This window comes from Camelus dromedarius, chromosome 17, assembly GCF_036321535.1.
Source record: "Camelus dromedarius isolate mCamDro1 chromosome 17, mCamDro1.pat, whole genome shotgun sequence".
Classification (NCBI taxonomy): domain Eukaryota; kingdom Metazoa; phylum Chordata; class Mammalia; order Artiodactyla; family Camelidae; genus Camelus; species Camelus dromedarius.
The window spans coordinates 37,659,643-37,678,936 of record NC_087452.1 but is presented as its reverse complement, the minus strand read 5'-3'; the positions used below and the strand labels follow the sequence as shown (position 1 = coordinate 37,678,936).

General features: G+C 51.1%; 1 long non-coding RNA gene across 6 annotated transcripts in view; it reads left to right on the top strand.

Annotated features, from left to right (window-relative positions):
• The window catches only part of LOC116158208 (uncharacterized), a 120,071-nt gene extending 101,778 nt beyond the window's left edge, over positions 1-18,293 (top strand). Inside the window, exons 3-8 of one of the 6 annotated variants that reach the window (XR_010384886.1) lie at positions 6,513-7,059; positions 7,142-7,221; positions 8,283-8,516; positions 9,820-10,021; positions 10,280-14,297; positions 14,506-18,293. This is a non-coding gene — a long non-coding RNA (uncharacterized LOC116158208). Of the gene's footprint in view, positions 1-6,512; positions 7,222-8,282; positions 8,517-9,819; positions 10,022-10,279; positions 14,298-14,505 lie in introns of all 6 variants that reach the window. The other 5 variants (XR_010384884.1, XR_010384885.1, XR_010384887.1 and 2 more) reach the window with 5 other exon arrangements.
• Positions 18,294-19,294: the final 1,001 nt, after the last annotated feature.

Sequence of the window (19,294 nt, the reverse complement as noted above, 5' to 3'; positions counted from 1 at the left end):
TAGTGAGGCTGGCTGGCATGTTGGAGTGGATTTATCATGTGTGCCCTGCCACCCACTTCTTCACCTTGTCCCCAGAGCAGGCTCAGAGGACACTCCCTGCTAAGGACCTGAGAAATATGTCAGGGGGCACCGGCTACTCCGAAGAGCTTTGTGGTGGCTGAACTCGGTAGGCTGGGCACGCCGGGGGGGGGGGGGGAGGCAGCCATTACGATGGGCTCTCCGATTTCGGCAGGGAGGATGGGGTCACTGCATGGCGGAAGACAAGGACAGGGATGGTACCGAACCAGAGCCTGGGTCCGCCAGCCCATGAGCAGTAACGCCCATCTGCTGACAATGAGTTGTGGTGAAGGAAAGTGCAAGGAGTCCGGAACAGCTAATGCTCAAAAAGCCCGAACTCCTCGCTTGGTTTTCAGCAAAGCATGTTCAAAGGCGAGGGAGGGGAGTCCCAAGGTATGTGATCAGCTCATGTGCAATTCCCTGGTGGACGGTGAGGCAGAGGAAAAAGGTGGTAGGTTGTTGCAAGTACTTCCTGGTTCCAGTCAGAGTCTGGAGGGAATGTGTTAATTTCTTCCATTTAGGTGGGCAGGAGTGGTTCAGCATCTACAAAATAACTCAGAAAATGTGTATCAGACACTATTATCTGGGTATTTCTGAGAGGAACTGAAGTGGAGGATATGGGGGGAGGGGTCTGTCCTGGGAAGACCCCATAGGGTCCTGCTTGGTACAGAGACAAGGTGGCACCATTACCTAATGGGCATCAAAATTTTTCTCAGTATTGCTCTCCAGCGCTCCAACCAATGTTGTTTGTATGTTTCCTTTCTTCATTACTTTTCTTTGCTTTTACTATAAATAGCTCTATACTGTGTAGCCTGTCTTGACTGTAAATCAAATAGATGTCTCACTTTGATCCTTTTTTCTTTTTCTTCCTAATCTTTGATATTGGAGAAAACCACTCCCCACAACATAATGGGGTCTACGGCATGTCTTCTCTGGCATAATGAACTCCGAACCACGGGGACATTATTTAGAAGGAATATTCCAAGCTCCTCCAGGGCTCCCCAAAGCAAGACGTGGCTGTAGGAGCTCCCCACGGCGCTTATATTTGGGCTTATTTCCGTGATGTTAGGGGCACAACTGGTGAGCGGCCAGCGGTGTTCATGATGATGGCTGCCATGTTTATTAAGCCCAAGGAATAAGCCTTTTAATAATCTTGTCTCTCTTGTTCCCCCTAGTGGCCAAGGAGGGTAAGTGTTGTTACTGTCCCCATTTTACAGACGAGGAAGCTGTCAGGTCATCACTGGAAGCTGGTCCCACTGGCCTTTACACTTCCACCCCAGGTCTCCAGGGTGTCTCTGTGGGAGTCCTCCACCCCCGTCTGGGCTTCCAGCCACACTGCTCTCCACTTGATGAATACTAGGTGGTCCGACACTCAGAACCAGCCACAAAAGGTGGGCAGGGTCTTTATAGTTAAATATGCTTGGCAGAAGGTAGGGGGAGCATTTTGCTTATGGCCAAGCCTTGCTTAGACATAGTGTCTTGTTCAGTTATAATAACCTGGTTTCCTGTTCTGTGTCCTGCAACTGAAACTTGGGGTAGATGAGTCAGTGGCCAGGGTTATATGGGGTAAGTGATGGCAGTTGTTGCCTTCTGACTGCAGGGTTCCCCTTCAAGAAGCAAGGTCATGCATGATCCCGTATTTCCAGAGCTGCCCACGGTCCTGTTAACAGGGGCTTCAAACTGATGTTTAGAAACGTCTGTCAGCGTTCTGGATGTCCCTGTGATAAACCTTCTCTCCAAGTCCTTCAAGGTAGCCTGAACCTCCCTCGGACTGTCTAAATGAATGTTGGGGACTGGGCGCACTGCCTGGTTCTTCACCTCCTCTGTTCTTTGCTAGTCTGAACCCATTCTAGGAGTAAAGAAACTAAAAAGCGTTAACTAGGAAACAAAATTTGCTTCAAAGGAAAATCAGGGATATTGACAAACTATGTCTGACCTCTCCCAACCTGTGATTTTCATCCCGGTTCACAGGCTGCCCCCAGAGAAGTCTGCTTTAGGCCCCATCACCTCACCTTTCCCCATCTGCAAAATGGGCACAAAACCATGCCCTATCCCCTGCCTCCCCTTTTAGTACCTGTCGAGGACAAGGGAAATGGAGGTGGGGCATATCTTCATGTGAGAAGACAAGCTTTGCCATTGGGCTTTTCATTTCCCCTATTTCTCTTGAGCTTCCTTTGAGAGCCCACCCCTCACTTCTGCAGAGCCCCCCAGGTCCGCAGCTGTTGGCTCTGGGAGTGAGAGGACAAAGGAATAGCATCAGCTAGGTTGCGAGCTAGGTACTTTGTCTAGAGACCATTGCATCAGCATGCTGCCTGGTTTTTTCAAACGATGTGGAAGAGGGGTGCGGGGAGGTGGGGTGGAGGAGTGCCCCAGCCCTAAAACAGGAAAGCCTTCATCCCCTTGCCACCTGTGCTTAAAAGACCCATAAAAGCATATCACTGGAAGCACTGTATCAAACAAGAGCCAAGAGGCACTTAAGGGTGCTGTGGTAATGCTAGCTGTGCCCTGTCACTTTGTCTTACAAGGTACGCGTGTGCAGAAGAGAATCCGGCAGTGAGGTCCTGGGCTGGCAGACTTCCCCACCTATCGCGCCCACTCACCCCCACCCGCAGCTGTTCAGCCCAGAGTTAAGACAGCAGGTCAGTGATAAAGGTGGACCTTCTTGGGGCCTGAAGAGTCCCCATGAAATTCAGCTGAGCCCCCAGGGTTGCCTTTGCAGAGTCTGAAACTGGAGTTTACTATGAGGGTGACCATTTTCTGGAAATCTCTTGCAAGATGAAGGAGGCTGGGCATCTTGTTTGGTGTCCAGAATAAGGATGGAGAGGCCCCACAGCGCCTCCAGGTCAGTTGGGCTTTTTCCTGGGCCTTGTGACCGGGGTTCTGAGTTGGCTGTAGCCGTGGCCGTGCGCAAGACAGGTGCTGTCTGATTTTGTTCCAGGGTGTTGCTGTTTCCATTTTAGCAATAAGGAAACTGAGGCAGAGTGAGCCGGAGCCTGTGGGCAGCATTACAAGGCTGCTGATTGTAGCGCTGTCAGATGGGATGTCAGCTCAGAGGGTGGGGCTGCATCTTTACATCTGTAAAGACCTCCCCCCTCCCCCGGCATCCACCTCCTCATGGGCAAAGGTGTCCTGGATCTTTTCTGTCCTGGACCGCTTCTCACCATGCTGTCTTTAAATGCTTAAGTTAAGATACCTACGGTTTCAGACGTGCTTGACTTTGAGCAAAGTCTCAGGAATATTTGTCTAAATACTCCTCGTTCGATTTTATCAGTAAATAATTACAGAGGAGTTTTTTTTTCAAGATTGTTTCCAAGGAAGCTGCTTGGACCCCTCCGAATTCCACCCTCTGCCTTGGTCCACGCCACTTCCTGCTCTTCTAATATAACCCCTTCCCCAGGCATCCAGACCCCTCCATTTGCAGGAAAGCTGTCCCTGTCCCCAGGGCTCAGAGGCGTCTTTGAGGTGTGGTACGTGGGGCCAGAGTTCTAGAGGAATTCAGTAGCTCCGGCTGACCTGGGTCTCCTTTAGGGGCTAACAGAGGTGGATCCTGAGCTGCTTCAATAATGATGTTCTGTAAGAATCATGGCAGCCTTGAGCCTAGGTCTAGGGTCTGGGGAGTGGCCCCTCCAAGAGGTGACTGCTCCCAGCCCCCAGAAACTGCTTAATAACCACAGAAAATTTGGGACTCCTGATTTGTCCCTGTTTTGCTAGTGATCTCCCTGAAAGAGGGCTGGTGATCTCCTAACAGACGGCGAGTGTGCGGCTGCAGTGGCTCCTGGCGGGTGTGCGGGGCTGTGTGTGACTCCTCCATCCCCAGCAGCTCGTTCCTCGTTATCGTTCCCCGAGTATTTTGTGGTGTCTTGGAGGTAACGTGTTCTGCTCAGAAGGAGACCCTCCCTGCACCACGGCGTTAAACCACGTTGCATTCAAAGGGTTCCTTCCTCCGGATTATATTAGTTGCTGCATTTTTTTTTTTTTAAGGACTGTTTCTTAGGAGAAATCCTGGGGAGAGGAGAATGCATTGGCCTTAGAACCTTGCAGGGGAACTTCCCCAGAGCTCCACGGCCAGGAAGTGCGGGAGGCAACGGGCCTCTCAAATCAGAAAAAGTAGGTCTGCTGAGAGCCAGAGCTGCCCAGTCAGGCCTCTGAGGTCTCGATGCCAATCAGGGATTTCAAACACCACCACCTTTTCTTCCCTGAGAAAGACCGCTGTCAAGTTTCCCCAGTGTACATTTTGTCTGACAAGAAAGCGTTTTGTCCTCTGTCGATGGAAATGCCAAGAACAAAGCAGGAAGGCACGGCCAGGGGAACGGGGAGCGGCTCCCCTGACCCAGGTGCTGGAGCCCCGGGTCCCCTCTGTGGCCACCTCTGGCTGGGCCCCCGGGGGTCTCAGATGTGCCCAGAAGGACTCTCCCCGGGGCCGGGGCAGGCGGCAGGAGGGGAGAGGGCAGTAACCCCATGGACGCCGCAGCTCTGGTCCGTGGGTGAGGGGGCTTTGTCTTTGGGGACGCATGGAGACAGGGCTGTCTTGTTCATTTATTAATAGGCGTCTGACACACACCAGGTTAGGAAATAATCCTCCCATTGTTAAAATGGCTTAAGCTTCCTGTTGTCAGTCTGTCTTCCGGGGCTCACAGGGGAGGGGAGGTGCCTTCCCCAAAGAAATCCCTTTTCAGAGAGAAATGCAGATGTGGTACAACGAGCACGTCTCCACAAGAGACTACGTGTGTCTCACACGTGATATCCAGGGTAGCAAGGAAACTTGCTTTTTACCGGATCTCTCAGTGAAGTCACTGCTTAGGTGGTTTTTTATATCGATAGAGGCTTCTGCGGTCTGGGGTGCTTTAAAGGTTGATTCCTGCATTTTGCTTGGTTCCTAAAATAGTAACAAAACAGCATTATTCAAGAAGGGCAGGTTGCTGACAACCCTTTTGGAAGCTCTCAGGGGCTCAAGTCTCAGCTGCCTCTGATGAATGCCTGTGGGACTGTCACCTCCCTGCTGTCGTCCCCCTCCTCCCACACACCCCCTCAACAGACCTAGGAACTGAGATGACCGCCATGAAAGAACAGGGAAAATTCAACAACCCTCAAGCATCTTCACATTCAGTGAAGAATGAGTGAAGCAGAGTCCTGGGAGCCAAGTCAATAACAGGTCTCTTTCAATTGTGTCAAATTGTCACAGTGCAATCCTTTTGAGTAGAGAAACCCCAGTCCTTTGTGTCCCTCTGACGGGATGTGAGTGCTGAGCACATCCCTAGAACCACCAAAGAGGCAGGAACTAGCCAACTTTGATTTGGCTAAAAAGGAATAGAAAACATACACACACACCTAACTGAGGCACCAGAATCACACAGTAGAGAAGAAATCATGAACTCCCTCCATGATGCTAAGTAGTATTCACTGCAAAAGCAAATTTTCTGACAGTGAATCAACCACAAAAAAAAAAAAAAAAAAAGCTTCCTGGAGCGCAGGGCACAGAGCAGACGTTGGGTGCTCATTATTCTGCTCCCAGCCTTTCTTTTCCTCCCACCTCCGCCCCCTAGAAGACTGCACTCAGTACCGCAGTCCACCCCAAGGAGGAGCTTTGCCTCTGAGAGATTAATCATGAGCAGGGGCCCGATTCAGGCAGGATGTATGATTGATCCCACCGCAGGAAAAGCAGTGGGAAGCTCAGGCTGCCTTTTTATCCTGTAAGCAAAGTTCAGAGATGTTTGCATTCTGCTAGGTAAGCAGGGCTCTCTCAAGACCCCAGCTCCATGGGCAGGCAGCCCTCTCAGCAGGAATGCTCGCCAAGGCAACACACAGGTGGGTCTCGGTGGAGTTGCCTGAGCCACGGAAGCCAGAGGGTCAGAGATGCTTGTTTTTTGCAAATAGCCGGACTCCATCATGTTTTAATTAGCATGAAGTATTGCAAACCCATTCTAGGCAAGAGCTTGGCAGTTGAAAACCAGATTACGATCTATGTGGTAAATTTGGGATACATGGGGATTTTCTAATCACTGGAGAAATGCTAGAGGCTGGAATTGCCTAATTTTTGCAAAAAAGGAGTCTTGGGGGTTTTTTGTTTTGTTTTGTTTTTTTGCCATATTCCCCCTCAGCAACCCCCCACAAGAAAAACCCAAGTGCAGGATTTATCAAAAAATGAAAGGAAAGGGAAAATAATGCATTTGGCATGGCTATAATTTGGGACAAATAAATGCTGACGGGAGTTGGTAATTTGGGAAGCCCGCCCTTGACTCAGATGCTCAGCAGAAGAAACAGCATCACGCCAAAAATGTATTTGTAGCCTTGTGGCCAGAGAGCCAGCAGCTCTGGGCTCAAACCCCAGTTTTGCAGCCACTTTTTTTTTTTAATTGGGGTATAGTTGATTTGCAACGTTGTGTTAGTTTCTGGTGTACAGCATGGTAATTCAATCATACATACATACAATCTTTTTTTTTTTTTTTTCACTGTAGGCCATCACAAGATATTGAATACAGTTCCCTGTGCTACACAGTAGGACCTTGTTGTTTATCTATTTTATATATAGTAGTTTGTACCTGCTAATCCCAACTTCTTAATTTATCCCTCCCTACTCCCCTTTTCCCCTTTGGTAACCATCAGTTTGTTTTCCATGTCTGTGAGTGTTTGTTTTGTAAATAAGTTCATTCATGTAATTTTTTTAGATGCCACATATAAGGGATATCATATGGTATTTGTCTTTCTCTGTCTGACTTTCTTCACTTAGTATGATCATCTCTAGGTCCAGCCATGTTGCTACAAATGGCATTATTTCATTCTTTTTATGGCTGAGTAGTATTCCAGTGTGCATATGTACCACAGCTTCTTTATCCACTCACCTGCTGATGGACACTTAGGTTGCGTCCACATCTTGGCTGTTGTAAACAGTGCTTGTGTGAACATGGGGATGCTTGTCTCTCTTCCAAGTCGAGTTTTCTCCAGATATGTGCCCAGGAGTGGGATTGCCGGATCACTGCAGCGACTTTCTACCTGCAAATCTGGGTAAGTTAATTGTCATTTCCAAGCCTTTATTTTCTTGAAGTAGTTGAGTACTTAAATTTCTCCATTTCTTTAACACAAGAAGCTGGTGAAATAATTCTGTCTCACCTCAACTGGAATTCAAGGTCATGAATGTGAAGTGACGAGCCTGATGACGAAGACAAAGTAAGTTCTCAGCTAATAATGGTAGGACTTATTTATTAGACGATCTAGCAGGATCCAGGAGCAGGAGGGGGTGTTCAGTGGCCCGGTTGCCAAGGGAAGCATCCAATACGGCTCTTCCCGGGAGCAAAATCCTCCTCATGTCCAGAGCCAAAATCCCGTCCTGACACATCCCACACGGAGGGTGAGGAATTAAACCTATTCCCCGCCCTCAAGGTTAGCACGAAAATGTCTCATTGCTCGTGCCACAATGCAGATTCAGCTCTGTGCAAACCAGCGGCAGCTTCAGCTCCGTGGATACACACGTACGCTGTCATTTTAAAACCACTCATGAGTCTTAGCAGGGTTCAGACCAAAGACTAATGGCACAGGCTCGTGCAGAAGAGACTATGATGCTGAGGACGTTGGGGTAGGAAATGAACCCGAGTGAACTAGGATTTAACAGCAGTGAGCAAGGCTTCAGATCCTGAGCTTCTGTTGGAAGCCAGACCCTGTGCTCTGTGACCCCATGTCTTTCTCACAAGATCTCCATGGAGACCAGGAGGCAGGTGGGTGGAGGATGGAGAGGGACGCCCTGCTGCCTTGCCAGAGACTCCGTGACCATAATGGCCGTTACTGATGGGGCCGTTACTGTGCTCTTAGCAGCATGCCAGGTCCCACCTCCATGCTAATTCACTTAGTCCTCGCCATAACCCCGCAGTGTAGAACCAAGTCCCACCATTTCTAGCATCGGGATTGTAAGAACCTCAAAGGTTGAGTACTTGGCTCAGAGTCACCTAACCCCAGGCCCTGTGCTTATCCACCTAGAGCACTTTTTCACCCCCACCAGAGCTGCCAGGGGTAACGCAGACAGAGACCAGTGATAGAGAAGCTAGAAAGGGCTCCTCCTAGCCAGATTCCTAGAACTAGCAGGCACGAGCGTAGAGTTTACATCCAAAGGCCTCAGAAGACAGGTGCGTGTGGAATTTGACCGTGTACTTCGCGTGTGTACCACAGTAAGCTGCAAAGGACAGAGTTCTGACACATTTCACAGGCTGTGCTGATGTTGGCTTATATTTACCCAGGGCCTGCTCTGTGTGTCAGCACCGTTCTGAGTGATGAGCACGGACTGAGTCCCTGCACCCGCACGGCAGGTGCCGTGGTTATGCCCAGTCTACAGAAGAGGAAGGCGACTTGCCTGAGGTCACAGAGGTAGAAAGTGGTCCAGCCGGCATTTGAATGTGGGCGAGCCTGGCTGCAAGGCCACGGACTAGAAGAGAAACACACTGTGGGACCCGGAGATGCTTCTCTTCCCCCTGGTAGGTGGATACCTGGCAAAGGTGTTTTGCAGGAGGGGATGTACCTCTTCCAAGAATTCACGTTAGTGATTCCACTGAACCCTGAAGTGGTCGGCACCAAAGATAACGGGTGATACACATGCCCTCCACTCAGTCGTCTTCAAGCCCCAGGGAAAAGCAATCTTGAGCAGATTTTCCTCTTTTAACCCCTTCCATTTAGCATATTCAGCGGAGGGCTGGATGAGGCTTCTGGAAAGAGTTTGGAGGCCCACTGAGAACCTTGACATCCCTGTCTGCGTGACATTGGCATTGGCAGCTGTCCAAACACGGTGGTTGACTTTCAGACCATTTAATTGAAACCATGTTTTAAAAAATATTTTTCCTCAAAAGGGAAGGGGTGGGTGCCCACCGTAGGAGAAAGATCTTGGCAAAAAAAGGTTCTGTGCACGGATTCCACCATTGGATTGACCAGACAGGGCCTCAAAGCTGATACAACAGGATTAGCACAATGGCATTGTTGGACATAGGCACAGCGTGACATGTGCTACAGCGAAGGCATTTGGCAGGATTAACCTGCCAGGGATAAAGATGTAGCAGACAAGGGGCTGAATTAATGGACTGGCATGACTGAAGCGGGGAAATCTATTTGCATGCGATATTAACTGTGCTAATAAACTCCGGGCTGGGCTGGGCAGGGCAGGCCCGGCCGTCCTCTGTGAACCAGGAGTTTGTATTTTAAAGCCCACTTGGAAGACACCAGCCAAGGTAGACTAAAGCAAGCAGACGCCACAGACTGCCTTCAGGCTTCAGTTTGCCACGTCCTAGAGTAGCCGCGCTTTTAAATGCCTGGAGCAGCCTGTGTGCACGCAGACCCCGCAGAGGGATCCTAATCCTGTGGCGTTTCGGTGCCGGTGGGTTCTCCATGTAGCGGGTTATTGTCCAGAGCAAACAATGAAGAAACATAAGGACAACGCAGTTTAGAAAACACCTACTTGGAATGGGTGGTCTTGCCGGACTGGTGTATTCTGAATCCCTGGAAGTCAGGGCAAGACCAGGCTGAGCAAGCAAGACCACCCAGGACAGAAGATCTCAGGAGATGCTCCTGGGTCCCGCTTATACAAGAGCGGGTTCAGTATCAGTGAGTGTGCCTTGTGCTCCGCCCCCTGGTCCTGCTGCAAGGGGCCTTGGGCACAATGTAAGATACAGCCGTTCAGAACGCAGGGGCACTGAAATACACTAACACAGTGGCTAATGCACAGGTGAGGGTTGGGGAGGCTGGGCAGGTGAGAGGGGAGGGAGCCAATAAGATGGAGTTATCCTCCAGGTTACTGCAGGTGGGGCTTCTGCCACCCCACGTCGGGCAAGAGAGCAGGTGTCTGTCGCTGCTGAGGGATGTTAAGTCCCTGGCACCCAGCCAGCCTGAATGCGGACTGAATACACTCCCGCTCCCATCCCAAGGAAACCACCAAGCCGAGGGTCCCCTGCGAATGGAAACAGTGGTGCCGGGTACCAGCAGCGCCTGCCGCGTGAGTGAGACTTCATTTTCCTCCTGCCCGACTCCCACTGCGCCAAGGCTCATTTGACGTGTCCATTTTTAACACAGCCCTAGATTTAGAGCCACTGTCCCCAAATCTAGTTTATCAGAATCCCTGAGGGGGGATCGTGGTGGGTGGAGCCCTGCATCCCTAGCCAGGGTGGGGGGATGTCTGCGTTGACCCATGGTCAGCGTGGGAAGTGGCTGATGAGAAACATACCCTTTTTCTGTTGCCGTCATCTCTTTCCAGAAGCAACAGGCAGGAAAACGGTTTGTTGATTTGAGATCGCTGGTGTTACAGAGCTTAGATAAATGTCACATCCTTTGGATTGCCTTCACCAAGTGATCATTATGTGAGTTTGGGGGGAAAAAAAAAAAGATTAGCTGGCTTGACCCTGCCAAGCAAATAGTGAAGAATTCACATAAGGCCGAAGTGCGAAATAAAGAGATAAAAGGCTTTGGTGAAAATTGGTGCAGAATTTTGGAACATGAGAAATCTTAATATTCTCATCAAATGCCTCTAGGGTAGCTGAGGTCCCCAGGGAGGCAGCAGCAGGTAAAAAGGCCCTGAGGTGGCAGGGAACCAGGTCGTTCCAGCAGGGCCACTCCTCGTGGCTCAGCGACACAAGAGCCTCCGGCCCTGAGGCATGTGGGGGCTGGAGTCCAGCCCAAGGCCACCCACCAGGTCACATGCCCTGTTTTAGGGCTGCATCTGCAGCCTTGAGTTCACAAAAGGCTTCATCCACAGGAAAGGCCAGGGTTTTTTACATTGTAGAAGGCGCCATATGGTCTAGTCTGTGTTTCGAGATCTGAAAGAAAGAAAAAAAGTGCAACTAAATTCACAAAAAGGGGGAGGTGGGGCTGGACCACCAGGACCCATGTGCTTTGGCAGGGAATTTGGGAGGGGAAGGGAACAAAGGTTGAGGCAGGAGAGTGGCATGCTCTGAGTCACGTTTGAGACGGACAGCTCAGGCTGCAGCATGAAGAATGACTCAGAGGGACAGGTTAGACGCATAGAGCATCGTCCAGGTGAGAGGTGGGGAGTGCGTGCCGGGCTGGCCCTGGAGATGAAGAAATGTACTCCAGTGGCAAAGTACCAGCTATTCTGCTGAGTCAGGGGACGCTAAGGACAAATTTGTATTGTTTTCTGTCTTCACCCCTCACCTTTGCAGGACTTTGTTAACTGATCGACAGCACAGCCGCGGGGCAGGTCCTGGGGTTCCAGCTGCTGTGCAGTGCTCAACTGCCAGGTGACTCCCTGACGCCCTCTGTCCCTGAGACCACCGTCTCCTAAGACAGACTGAAAAGTGATGGAAAGACATTGAAAGGTACAAGGGTCATAGACATGGGCCAAGAGCTCAGGCCGAGCAGGGGACCAGGAGGACCTTCTTGGCGGCTGACTCTGGAACCTGCCGGCAGGAGCAGGAGTGCGCTGGGTGGTAGCAGGCAGGGCCTTCACATCCACAAAAGCAGGCACACGTGGTGTCCTGGCGGGACTCCTGCTCCATATGGGAGGAGGGGCAGGCCGGGAAGTGAGGAGCCATAGGATCGGGGGCTCTATCGTGGGCATGATGGGGAGCCTTGGAGAGATGAACCAAATCGGTCTGCCCCTCTGGAGGAATCCCTCTGATTTCCCTGTGCATCAGGGCACCATTAGCCTAGAGTCAGGGAAATGGTTAGGAGGTCTGGCTGTCAGATAATGATGTAAAATTACTCATTACAGAACAGCCCTGTGTGTGTCCTTGAGATACTTGGTGCTATTTTGATTTTTTTTTTCCCCTTTTCTAAATTCTTAGAAGAGTAGTTAGACCACCAGAGTCTTAGTTTACATCATTCATTCACCCAACTGGTATGCATCAAGCATCCCCCATGTGGCCAGTGCGGGGAACCTGCTGGGCAGGTTAGAGTTGAGTGGAGGAAGTTTCACCCACACTGCATGGTGGATGCCTTAAAGGAAGAGGACTGGACACCTGGACAGCACGTTACAGAGGAGTCGGGTCAGACTCCTGCGTGTCCAGAAAGTCATCCTGGAATTGAAATCTGAAGGAGAAGTTGGTATTAAACTATGCAAAACGGGGAGTGAGGCATTCCAGGCGGCGGAAGCAGCTTGTGCAAAGGCCCTGGGGGGGGGGGGGGGAGACAGGGCATATTTGAGAATTCAGAAAAGCAGAGACAGCAAGAGGTTAATCAGTGAGGGATGAGAGGAAAGAAAGCAGCCAGGCCACGCCCTTGCACGATGCCAACTCCCTGCAAATATTTGAAATTAAAACATGAAGAGCACTTGCCCTTTTGAGAGGATCACCTCTTGATCTCTCTTTGATCCCATGGGCCCTGGTGGGTTCTAGGCAAGAAGAGTTGGCTGTGGATGGGTCTGTGTGTGGCCCCAGCTTGTCACCCATTCCTGCGTCACCTTTTATCCCTCACAGGCAGGGAGGGATGCCAGTCCCTGGGTTCGTGGTGTTGTCAGGTTTTACCTGGTACCAATATGAGCTTCCCATGTGAAAAGTAAGTGCTTTGCTGAAGGCGCTGGCCACTCAGCAGTAGCAGTTCACTGTCCCCCTGCTTTATTTTACCTGAATTAAGGACCTAATCCCAGTTTCCAGAACTTGCGTGTCAGCCCTCAAGATAGTCCCCAGAAATGTCAGCCTCACAGGAAAGAAGAATCTCGAGGTCTCTCTACCTGATGCTCGGAAAGCCAGCCACGTAACTCAGCACCAGCACTCATCGGATACACACCAATATCAAAAGCATGTAATGTCGGCAAAGTTTTCCAATCGTATTATTACCCTGTTTTGCAGGTACTGAAAGTGAGGCCCAGGAGGCGCAGTAACTTGTCCTGGGAACACAGGAAGTCACACCTGTTTTCAAAGTCCCAGGGCTCAACCATGGTGCCACCGAGCCACCCACTAGTCTATACTACGTTCAAGGGAGCAGACCTCCATCCTCCAGTGCTGGGGGCCCCAGAGAAGTCTATTCTGGGCCCTTCCTCAGCAGATGAGGAATCCGAATAAGGGAAAGGCAGTGATGGGCACTGTTTTCACATCCACCCAGGGAAGTTGGAGGCAGCTCAGCCAGCTGCCCTCTCCACCCCGGCTCTGATAAATGATGACTGTCACAGGGTGTGACGAAGATTCAAAGAATGAGAGCCTAGAAAGTGCCTAGAACAGCAGGGGGCCTGGATGTCCACCTCCTGCCATCCCAAGTGAGCTGTGAAGCTGGTCCACATCCTGCCTGGGTAGAGAAGTATGTGGCAGAAACCTTCAGTGCGGCCAAGCTGTGGCCCACTGTGGCCCGATGTCCTGGCAGGGATTCTTTGATTGTAGACGTGCGAATCCAGACACTTCTGAACCCCAAAGCCACAGTGATTTCCGTGGCCTGGCCAGGACTGATGAACTGCTCCAGGTTCTCCCCCCCCCCGCCCCCGACTCCGGCAAGAATGTGGGCAGGACCCGTGTCACATCCCGTCCTAGGAACTGGCCCACTTTGCAGCCTCAGGACAAAACAGGTTCCAGGCTAGGTAGCAGGAAGTGAAAAATGCAGTTTTTCTTGGTTGGGTAACTAAGAACCATGCAGCGGGCAGGAGCCATTTAGGGCCCCAGAGCTGTTCATTTAAAGGTGTTTCACCTGGAAATAGGGATTAAACTTCAAATGTTATTTTCAGGTCACTTTATGTGACATAATTTTATGATGGTGATAAGATCCAGGGAGCTACCAAAAAGAAAAGTTCCAAAGTTATTTTACTGCTGAATTTCTCTAGTCGAGATGTTTAATACCTCCCGGCTGAATCTGGGACAGGGAGAGCCCTGGAGGTCACCTGCGGACTGCGGGGCCAGGCAGCGATGGGCACTGTTTTCACGAGGACCACCTGATTCCTCGGCTTTAGTTGGTCTGCGTGACTGCCCCGAACCCTCAGTGTTAGCCTTTGTGTTTGGAAAGTGCTTTTTACCCTCTGGAGGACATACTCCATCCTTAGAAGATCCATTCTCACCTTGGTTGTTTTAGTAGATGTGGGAGCTACTCCACGTGGCCTTTGAAATCTGGGGACCCTGGACAGGCAGACAAATCGAGAGGGGGGCAGTCGTGGCAGTGTTATGACTCAGAACCCGAGGTAAGAACGCTCTCTGGTTTTTAGGTTTGGCAACAGAGGAATGGGAAGCCCTGCGTTCCTCCCGTACAAGGATCAAGATGCTAACTGGAGGAAAAAACTTTACTCCGCACATTACCTTAAAAATATTTGGTTACTGTCACACCTCCTCTGGCAGAGATAGGTAAGCTGTGGAGTGATGTCTCCCTTTGAGGCTGTTGAAGGCATAGACCGTCCCCCTTCCCAGAGGAGCACTAGTGCTCAGATGAGCCCAGGGCTTCCAGGAGCCTCTGATACCCACTCATGACCCCAGGAGATAGGAGCGTTGGCAAAGGACACCACCAAGAAAAGCCTCTAACCCACCGCTGCTCTGTCCCCTGTGCACACTCCAGGGGCAGCACGGAGGAGGTGACCCCACGACCCTCAGCAACGCCGAGTCCTCCCCCGCACGGTGCGGTGGGGCAGCTGGTGTTGTGAATCAGGCCGTTGCCCATCAGAGAACGGCTACTTCACAACACCAGGGTCACACCCCACCACAGGCAGCGCTCTGGGCACCGGCCCCCATCACGCCTCCTCCGCGGCCGTCAGTCATCAGCGCCGGGTCCCGCAGGCCCGGCGTGCGGCTCTCTGGTTCACCCTGCCTGCTCTGCAGACACCACTGCTGACACAGCCGCCTTGTGGCGGTGTCTCCCCCAGCCCAGACAGCTCCACTTTTAAAAGAAGACACTTCTCACAGCATGAGCTTCTGCAGAGAGAATGGAGCTCCCGGCTTCCCAGGGTGAGAGTGGGGTTGCGGGCCCCGAGAAGGGTTCCACGCCACGAAACTGACTAAACTGAACTCTTCCTCCCAGATGCTCGGAATGCACAGCGGCGAACAGGGCCTGGATCTTGACACGTGGTGGTGAGAGCTGGGAATAGAGCCCAGTGGAGGGAAGGGAGGACCTAGTGACAGGACGGGGGACACTCTTGGGAGAAAGGAAGGCCTTTTGTGGCCACGTAGACAGAGGACACATCTACCTCCTCGATGGTCCCAGGTGCCCTGGAGCCTACATGCCTTTCTTGAAGGTGAGAGTTCCCCAGCCCTCCATACAGACAAGAGCCGTGCACAGGGGGACCCTTCCTCGGATGTCCATCTGTCAGGACACTCCTGTCCTGGGTAATGTGACCTGTCACCTGTACTGACAGGTGGGCTTCCTCTCCCAAGGGTCTCACCGGCAGGGTTAGGAAACTACCAGGGGTCTCCAGAGTTGCAGTGTTCTGTGTAAGTACCTTAATTAAATCTTACACGTGATGCCACCGTATATATGTTAGAGCCAAGGAAGGAGTTCACAGGCAGAGTGGCTGGGGTGACCAGCATCCTTTCTGAAGCACTAAGAAAAACAAGGATGCCCATGTCTCTGGCTTTCTATGGGACAGAGAGACCCAGGGCCACTGTGATTAACCCAGGCCCCGATGTTGCTGTCCCGTAGGAAACCAGAGGGATGGCCAGAAACCAGCCAGGTGCAAACACTGCACAGAGCCTGGGTTCATCACAGCGGCCCTGGGTCTCTGTCACCGTGAAGTTCTGGGATGTGAGTCTGCTGCGTCTGTGAAGTTCTGCCTCTTCCCCCAGACTGCTAAGGCAGCTCTGAAATATGTACTAGGTAATGCTGGGAGACAAGTATCTTTCAAAAGTTCAAAAGTTTCCAGTTTTTTCAGAAAGGTCTTCCTGTCTTCTCTTTAAAATACATGCACAGCATGTTCCCGAGAATCCACCCACTGCCCAGCTCCCCTGCCACCACCAGCATCCAGGCAGTGCCACTCACAGTGTGGTCCATGCTGGCAGCGTCAGCATGCAGGAAAGGTGGTCTCCCACCCTCCTCCGCACGCCTGCGGCCTCCCAGTCCTGGGGGTGACACCTGTGCTCAGGGACTGGCTGTTAAGAGGCTCTCCAGGGGAGGCTTCAGATGTGTGACCACCTCCTTTTTGCTCTCCCCACATCCTGTCCAGCTTCCATTCCAACCCCATCTCTTCTTTTCCAAATGCACGCTTACATCGTGTGAATCGCTCCACCCCCTTAAAAGAGTTGGCCTCACCCAGACTGCACTGGGACTCCAAGTGGCAGGCATGCCCCAGCCACCTCTCAGTCCACACCATTCCTCCCTCTGACACACCTGCCCCAAGACCCCTCTCCAGGTGCTCACACCTTCCCCAGGACTGGTCCTCACTGTCCTCCAGATTTCAGCCAGCGCTGATCACTGACTCCCCAAAACCCAGAAAGCCAAGCCAGGTAAGGTAACTGATTAGAGCGTTTCTCTCATTCTGTCATCCTGCCTTCACTGGTGGGCATCTTCGCTGAATGTGTGTTTTCCCCACTGGCCGGATGGATGCTCTCTGAGGGCAGGGACCTCCAGCCGAGCTAGGTCTCTGGCATTTAGCGGCTCAGTAATGTATTTGTTCATAGCCTGAGCCGTGAGTGTCCTCCCAGGTCAAATTCTCTCTTGCCCATCGGAGCCCTGGATCTCTGATTCTGACAGTGATTCTAGTAACAGCCACAGGCACTACTCTGAGCCCTTTGAGTCGTCGTTGACCCAAGGCCTCAATTTCCTCCTAACGGCAGGTCGTGTAAGCGCCCTATTAGGTAAGTCACAGGACCACACCATCCATCATGTTGCTAATTGGCTACACTGCTCCTCTAACCCAGGCAGTCTGGCTTCTGGGCCACTGCTCTGTGCTGTTGAGGGGCCAGATGGAGGGGACAAAGCTGGATATGGAGGTCCCCACCATTCCTCAGAAGCCGCCCCTCGAGTTTCTGAAACCTGGCGGACCAGGCATTCTTTCTCCCTGTCTGTGTCTTTCTAAGAGGTTAGATTCTCACCTTGTTTAAAGCACTTCATCATGGAACCTGATTAAAAACCTAATGAAATATAAAATAGGGTCACGTCCAGAGAGAGAACTGTTTCAGAACCAGGGGAAGCGTGACTTCATTTCCTGGTTAAGCTGGTGAATTCATTCCAGGTTTGCACAGTTACCTTCAGGGGTCAGAGCTTCTGCAAAAAGCTGGGTTTAGAAAGGACACTTCCCGAGCAAATACTTAGTATCAAATAGAGCAGTGGTTCTCGAAGTTGGGTCCCTGGACCAGCAACAGCATCACTTGGGAACTTGTTCGACATGCATGTGCTCTGGGTCCTCACGGCCCTGCAGCATCAGAAACCCTGGGGGGAGGTCCGGCAGTCTGGCGGAAGCCTTCTGATGTGCTCTCCTCACCTGCTTTGGGGAGGGGGTAGGTTTTCTTGTTTTACTTCGCCTGTAGTCATCACCAGACACTGTCCTTAGGCCCCCCAGAGGGTCTTTTGTGTTCCTTTTATATAAGCCACAGCCAAGGACATTTTCAGCACCATGCACCTGCTTCTGGTGCTGAAGGAAGGCTCCTTTTTAATATATGTATAATATGTGTAATGTATATAATGTTATATGTATTATGTATATATTATGTATATATGTATTGTATATTTATTAATGTACTATGTACATGTATTACATATATATAGTATATATAATAATTTGAGGGCTTCGGCTCATTGTGCTGCTACAGAGCCAGAGTTCCACATTGACATCTTACCTCCTACAGCGAGGCTGTGGGGAAAGCTGTGTACACCCTCTGCTGAAATTTCAGGAAGATTTCATGGGCCTCACGGGTAGAGTTGAAGCAGAAGGTTTCCACCGTGGTGACAATTTTTTATGGATTTTTAACTGAAATGTAGCAATTTACAATGTTGTGTTAGTTTCAGGTGTACAGCAAAGTGATTCAGATATATATATATATTTATATTCCTTTTCAGATGCTGTTCCATTATTTTTGATGGATTTTTAAAGAGAGGAGGGGCAGTAAAAATCCACCCCACCATTCTGTCTGCTCCCTAAAAACAACTCAAAGAACCTCACCCAGATCATGGTGAAAGTTTGAAATTGCCGTTTTCAAAGGCGTGGCGGTGTAAACAGTTTCTTGTCTGTAGCACAAGGAACTGTATTCAGTATCTCGTAGTAACCTACAGTGAAGACGAACGTAGGTACGTACACGTATTACTGAAACGTTATGCTGTATACCAGAAATTGACACACTGAGAACTGACTATACTACAGAAAGAAAATTATTTTAAATTTAAAAATTAAGAAAAATAAAAGGCATAGGAGGAAAGAGTTTCAGTAGAAAAATGGATCAAAGTAAATAAGCAGTAGCACCTCACTTGGATATTCCCTCCAGCCCCCGACACGCTGGTAGAGTTTGCAGGACCTGGGCCACTGGTCCTCACTTCCGGTGGGTGGCACAGGGACCGGAAGCGGGGAGACCCAGGGCTGAGGCCCAGCAGAAGGTGAACGTTGGGAGCAGCCTCAGGTCTGGGAAGCTCTGCGTCATGTTAGCAGAGCAGGCGGGAACCTGCCAGCAGCCCATCAGTCACCGCTCAGGTAACGGAACCTGGGCAGGGGGAACTGAGGGGAGCAGAGAGGTTACTGTCATGGCTGCAAGAGATACCTGTGACTCTGGGGATACCTCCCCCAGCCTTGTCCCATTACAACTTCGTTTTGCAGTTGAGGAAGCGGCGGCCCAGGAAGGTCAAGCAACCTGCCTTCAGGCACACAGCCTGGCCCTCAATTTCCAGAGCTCAGAGAATGACCCCATGGCCCTGCTGGTGTTTACTACTACATGCTGGCACTTGGCCAGTCTCAGCTCAGAGCAGCCCTGGGAGGGGAAGCAATGTCATCATTTCCATTTCTCAGGTGAACAACAGGCTCAGAAAAGGCAAGCTTGCTCCAGGTTCATAGCTGGTAGGTGGGCTGCCAGGCTCCCAAATGTCTGCCTCCAACCCCACTTAAGGGCTTCATCCCCTCCCTCCTTCCCGGGCAGCGCCCCCATCACCTGCCAGCAGCCTCCTCCTGTGTAACTGATTTTCCTTCAAGATTTTCTGCCTGTCTTCTGCTTTAAACACTGGAGCTTGGGGAAAGAAAGCACTGGAAGTGGTGGTGGGGCCATGTGCCCTCCTGGAGTGACCCTCCAGGGCTGTTCCATCGGGGCCTGACACAAGTGGAGGAGGGTGTGTGTGCATTTGACTTTGCACTTTTCTTCTTGTACGTTGCCTACAGGAATGCCCTGAAGGTTCAGAGCCACAAAACAAATAACGAGGAAACACACACTATTCAAGG